Source organism: Notolabrus celidotus, chromosome 19 (assembly GCF_009762535.1).
Source record: "Notolabrus celidotus isolate fNotCel1 chromosome 19, fNotCel1.pri, whole genome shotgun sequence".
Lineage (NCBI taxonomy): Eukaryota > Metazoa > Chordata > Actinopteri > Labriformes > Labridae > Notolabrus > Notolabrus celidotus.
In genome coordinates, this window is record NC_048290.1 from 16,744,670 (window position 1) to 16,751,730 (window position 7,061).

Consider the following 7,061-nt stretch of genomic DNA (forward strand, 5'->3'; position numbering starts at 1 on the left):
AGACTCAAAGAACTTCAGATAATACAGCACAAATATATAACACTGAGACTTTATCCAAAACATGAAGCTGCACTACTTTCTAGAGACGTGTGTAGCACTGCAGCTGCAACATGGACACCAGATATGGTCACAAGGACTTATTTCAAGGCCTGTTCTTCCAAAAGATAAGTTATAATACATGTATATAGATGCTAACTGACTTGCAACCTCTGACTTGTCCAGTCAGTTTTTCGTCGCTGGAAGTACGATGGACCTACTGGAGCTTTTGGAGAGTTTGTGTTTCTTTGTCTAAAGCCTGGTTTAAACTTGTTCGTAGATTCTAGGCTGCAATCTAGGTTGGCATAGCCTTGTGCCTACACAGAGGCCCACAAGTTAACTTCCACTGGATCCGCTCCGTTGCGTTCCGGCTCCGTCTCTGATCCGGCAGGTCGGAGCCCTCTGGATCAGATACACAAGACTTCTATTTTTGCCGGATGCCGGAGCACGACGCATCAATCTCAACAGAGCAGATGGAGCGGGACAGGAAGTCAGGCACCAAAACAAAATGAAAACATCCGGTTAATTTTCAGAATAAAACACTCTGTGTTATCACCAGATCGTATTTCACTTAACTACAACAACAAACCGTCATGATGAGCGGAGCCAGGCCTGGAGTCAACAGGTCAGAGGTTTTCAGAGGACCAGAAAGATAACATGGATGAGGAGAGGAGGAGGAGAATCCTTGATTCAGTGACAACCGCGGGAAAACCTCGGTCACATGACTCCAGCTGTCCAGCGGACCTGCATATTGTTGTGTTCTGAAAACGCAACCTGTGTGTTGACGGACGAGAGAGCACGGAGCCGGACACGGATCTGGTGGAAGTCCCTTGTTAGGTTTACCTTTGACTCTTAAAAATGCTGACTTAAAATCCTGACTTCAGTAGAGTTAGACTTAAAACTTAACCAACAACCCTTCCATTGGTCAGATCATCATTTAAACACATCATGTAATGGTGCATCTTGTTTCCCAGCAGCTTGTAACATCATGATACTGAGCAACAACTTCAGAATTTTTCTTTCCCTTTGCCATTTTGTTTGTGTACTCTCGTGACTTTTGCACTTTTGCAGAGCGACATACAGCGACGCTGACATGGCCAACAAATCGTGGAAGGTCCTCCCAGATGATGCCTTGATTGTCATTAACTAAGACACACTACATGATTGATCGAGGCTGATGGGTCCCGAAATTCTGCTTCTCTATGTCTGCTGGATTGGTCTATAATCATGCTTATAATCTGTAGTCTAGCCTCAGCTTTTGGGTAGTCTAGCCTTCAGACCGATGCTCAGCTCATGATTTCCTCCATCACAGCTTGTAGGAAAAAGACGGAGCAGAGCAGAACTTGCAGAACGTCTGGACACTGTGTCTTCTTGTTCTGCTGATATTTCGGTTGTTTTTAGCTTTTGGACATGAAAAATCCGATATTCCTTCAGCTGCATCGATCGTGAGAGCTACAGCTGACCACGACCCGTATTCTGACAGAGCTTTATGTCTGCTGAAGTGAGAGCTTGGAAATATCAGCCTCTATACCAGCGTGCCCTGTGGCATCCTGGCACTGGGCTGCTCTGGGTTTTTCTCTGCAAACAATGAAAGCTGCAGAGTTTAGGGTTAGCCGGCTGTTTGGAAGAAAGTCCTACGCCACTGAATCAAGAGTGACTTCCATTAGTGGGTTTTCGATCCTGGCATCCCTCCCGCTGCTGGTGAGAGTCCAAGAAAAGCTAAATCATCAGTTTGTAGTTTGTTCTGTCCAACACTTTCATATTGTGGCTCTAATGAACACTGCATCGTCCAGAGGATGCTGGCACCGCTTCAGACTGCTTCCTCGTGGTAAGATGCACTGGGAGATTTTGGCTTTAGGACTAAAGCTCGGAGAGAAGGCGGTGTCACAAACTCTGGAGGAAAACATGACACAGAAGTTTAATATTTGACTCCTGTTTTCTGAAACTTTCTCAGAGTTTTAGTTACCTCACCTGAGCCGACCTGAGCTACACTTTCCTCACCGCGAGACTTGACATCCCCTCACGTCTGCAAACGAAAACACGCTTTGAAATTCAGCGACATGGCTTCAAAAAGTGGGATGTAAATGAAATGATTCCATTATTGATCCGCCTGCAGCTGTCAGTCTGACGCTGAGAGTTATGAATCATCTATTTGAGAAAGGGGAGCTGAAAACAGTCACGCAAGGATCACTTCACACACACACCAAAAAAAAAAAACAGCACAGGGGCATCAGTACGAGCTGGAAACCCTCATCGATTACCTGCAGCAGCTTAACCGGCAAATAACTTTCCGGTGACTTAGTTTACGCCCTCTTCGGCTGAGGGAGGATTTTATCCAACACTCTTTCTGTCAATGTTTGCAGATACTCCGTGTTTTCCCACAACCCTGATTCTTTAAATGGGCAACAAACAAATTGGCGTGCAGCGAGCGGCACAACATGATTCCACCTAATTAGCAATAGGTGGCGATAATGCACTGCACTCCGACCTCTGCCTCTGTCAGCCTCCCTTCCTCTGTCTGCTCCCCTCGCTCATGAGGAGCAGAGCTGCACCGTGATAACAACAATGATATACTCAGGTTAACTAGCAGGAGCCCTGGAGCCGGTTTGAAAGCTTGTTATTGGTAAGTTGTTGTTTCCTGGCAGTGATTTTGGGGTAAAGAGTCACAGAAGGAGAACTAAAGGTAGAAGACTATTTGTTTAGTCTTAAAAACAGTCTCACTCCAGGCGTGCACAGACCCTCTTTAAAATCTAGGCTGCAGCTCCTTTGTAGAGGCGAGGCTAGATGACATTAAAGTCCTATCTCTTCTGTTGCTAACCTCAGTCTCCAATGTTTGGGGTTTCTTTCCCACAGATAGATGAGGCCAGCACAAGGTTAGTTTGCAGACTTTGACTTCCAAGCCTCTATATGTATGTTTTTGTCATTTGAACCACCACCATCTGGATTTTTGGAGCCAAAAGCGATCACATTTTGTTTAAGGAGAAGAAAGGAATGAGCATAGGCTAGGCAAACAATTCTTGTGTTATCATTACTCTTCTCTTCTACTCTGCTCACTATAACAGCAGAAATCATGTTTCCGAAAAATATATATGCCTTCTATTTTGACTTTCTAGTTTGACCCATATTCCATCTGTTAATATGGAGGAGGCGGGGTTAAAGACCAAAGTCAGCCAGCAGGGGGAGCTCCAAGTGTTATGGCTTCATTTCGTTGAGGTCAAGTCATCAGTTAAGAGCGATCAAAGCTGGTTCCTAATTTGGAGGACGACTGTGATATTATTAGTAAGCTTATTTTGGTCAACAAAAAAATAACAAATGCTGGAATGAAATACTTTCAACTTTGGCGCAAACTTTCAGGACATTCAAGGATGTCATGTTTTAAATTATTGTTAGATTAAATAAATGTGACATTAAATTGAATCAAAGTTTTAATCCCGGTTGCAGAACATCTCGTCACCTTACTCTTCTAGCATCATCGCTGATGCTGCTGCAGATCAATATCATAAACTGTTGGATCATGTTCTGAAAAAAGGACAAATCTGCCTCTGCTTCCTGTGCTCTGAGAGCTGCTCATTCATAAAACAAAGAGAGAGAGAGAGAGAGAGAGCAGTAATCAGAATTTCACATTAGCCTGGCTCACAGCATCAAAAGGCCTCAGTCACACATGAAACATGCATGAAGCTCGCAGCTTCATCCAGATAAACTGTGGAAATGAAAAAAACGACAGCCTGCTGTGAGGGAGCCGCTCACCTCTCATCAGCTCACAGTCGACATTTACACACATATTAAAGAGGAGTAATGTGTGCGAGAGGCTCTTCAACTCCAACCTGAGATGATAATTCGTGGTCAGAGAGCGTAAGTGTGTGACTGTTGTGCTGATTTAAAGCTTTTATCTTTTTATGTCAAGGTTCAAAATGAATTTTACATGAAAGGAAAACCGTTGAGCGATTTCATCAGGAGGTGAAGGAGACGTTTGGAGAGAGAGGCTCCGCTCACAAACTGACAGCTAATTCAAGGTGCTGACCCTGATGTGTATGTTCTCCACCTGTGCTTACAGAGAGAGGAGTTTTTAAGGCACTGTTCACTTCATGGTGCAGGGGACTTTTTGAATTCTGGCTGTTTGGCCCGAGGAGAATTACAGAGGCTGTGTTGACGGATATATCTGAATGTTTTGACTGCATTTAAATTTAAGAGGTAAACAGCATGGAGAGGAAGATCACGCTCAAAAGTGTCAGAAGTGCAAATTCTATAAAAGCTGAAAGTCGGGATGTTGGACTCAGAATTTTGTGAGCACTTAACCATTTAGTAGATGTTGAAAAAATTTGTGTAGCCTTTGTTATAGAGGTGGAAAAGCTTTATAATTGGCAAGCGGCAACCTCCAGTCCTAAAATATGAAACCAATGCGGAAATGTTAAGAACTGCAGTTCCTTGAGCGTCCACTAGAGGCTGGCTGAAGAAACACTGGAATCCACATACACACCCATTCAAAACAGCAGAAATAAAGATGTTTACAGCCTGGTTCAAAAAACAAGTGTAGTCTGAATAGCTAATTTCTCTATCCGCACACACTGTACTGGGGTGATTTTTTTTATAACTAGTTATTTTTGAAGATATTAAATGTCCAAGTTTTGCCCAAATAAGGGCGTGGCTGACTTGATCGAAAGGCAGGAACACTGTAGCTGTTAGCGAAGAAGTTAAAGGCCCGCCTCTTTACGTCACACTAGCTCGACAGACGTTAGGTTGAGTTCAACCCTGGTCTAAAAATATGAGTCCAATGCAGAAGTCCTAAAAACTGCAGTTCCTCGAGGATCCGCTTGAGGCTGGCTCCGGAAGTACTGGAAACCACATACACACAATTCAAAAAAGCCGATCTTTACAGCAGAAATAAACATGTTTACAGCCTGGTACAAAATACAAGTGTAGATCGGCACACACTATACAGGGGTTTGTATTTTTTTCTAACCCCGCAACTTTGAAGATATTGAGATTACGAGTCGCCAATGAGAGGTACAGCTGACTTGATTGACAGGCGGGAACACTGGAACTGTTGGCGAGGAGGCTCAAAGCCCGCCTCTTTACGTCACAATCACTCGACAGCAGGAATATGGCTCCCGTCGACGATTGGCCTCAAAACAGCGCTTCAGAAACAGATGGGTGACGTCACGGATACTACGTCCATATTTTATACAGTCTATGGTTCCATCTCACATATTTTGCAGCGCTTCACAATTATCAACAAAAACATCCAATGAATGGATGAAAAGTCAAACCAACACCACTCTCTCTCACTCCTTACAAGTGTGCTCGATCTTGGGGTGATGATTGTGGCAGTTAGACTTCAGCTCGGCAGGTGATAGGCCTAGTCAGAGCTTCCTCCTTTCCCAACCGGCCATGTTATCCTTTTGTTTTCGGCATGTGTTCAAGTGTTCACCAACTCCTGTTTCAGCCTACTTTAACTACACGTTGAGGCTGACCACTGCTCGTTCAAAGCTGACTACTTTGGTACGTCTGTTTTTGATTCGGTCTTCCTCAGACAAACCCTCCAAGAAGTTTCCAATTGTCCCAAACCTCCATGCCTCTGTCTTTCTGCACCAGCATCTCTAAATCCGACCACATGTGACAACACAGAATGTCCTTGTTGCTGATGCCCATGTGTTGGCTCTGGCAATGACCTGCCAGCCTCATCCTTCTGTGTGCTACTTTCCTCACTCACCCTTGGTAACCTCCGATACAGAGGTCATAGAGAAAAACTATCTGTGCTCCAAAACCCATTCGTCAGATCAAAATAGTATCAGTTAGTGAGCAGCCAGTTTGCTACGGATTGGTTTGAGTTTCGTTTTAACAGGATAAACTTTCGTGTCATTAAAGGGTTAAAGTGTCACATCTCTCCTCTCTGGTTGAACTGATGTCGAGAAGCGTCCGCATCGACCCCTCCACTCAGAGCGCTTCCTGTCTGCTCCCCCCCGCCGCTCTGACCGCCTGCTCATTTTCTGTCCAGAGATGGCTCCCTGCAGGGCATCATGGGAAAGTGTGTGTGTGTGTGTGTGCGTGTGTGTGTGTGCGTGTGCGTGTGTGTGTGTGCGTGCGTGCGTGCGTGCGCGTGTATGGTGTCCAATAACTCAGACTAACTTTAGGGCTGGACTGAGGCGATTTGATCCAGTTCATTTCACAGCATGAGACCCTGACATGTACGGATAGACCCTGACACACACACGCACACACATACACACAAACAGACACACAAACACACACACACACACACACGCACGCACGCACGCACGCACGCACGCACGCACGCACGCACGCACGCACGCACGCACGCATGCACGCACGCACACACACACACACACACACACACACACACACACACACACACACTTCAAAGAATAAGTCTGTAATTTTTTTGCTTTAAGTCTCTTTATCTCTGACCCAAAGCCATGAGACAACTTAATAACCTATTTACGAATAGGGCAGAACAGAAGTGACAGTTGCAGTTCTTCCAATGACCACTAGAGGCAGCCTTCTCTGTAAAAGTGCTCACACTTATTCCTGTTTAAGTATACTGAGACATATTTGTATTTTTTTATCCGGACTTTAGTTCAGTGTTTTTCCTTTTACTCAAACGATTTTTTATTTCACAAACAGAACGTTATAGGTCTTGTTCTGTGTATTTTTAAAATGATTTCTGGGATCTCATCCTTTTATTGAGAGATATGACTGTGGGAAGAGAGTGAGGTGGGGGGATGTGGCAAAGAGCTGAGGGTTGGAATTGAAGCCGCCTGCTTTGAGGACTGTAGCATCTGTGCATGAGGCCCGCTGAGCTCAATAAATCTGCCTCGTCTTTTTCCAGAGATACCAGCTTTGCCAATGTGACTACGGTATCCCTTATCTGAAAGGCTGCTCCTCTATTCAAGTAGGTTTTGGCTGTTGGGTAATTTTTTCCACGTTGCTGGCAGGCCACACATCTTTGAATCACAGAAATCACCAGATCGTCAGTCCAAGCCTTTTGCCATCACTTCAGGAAGTGA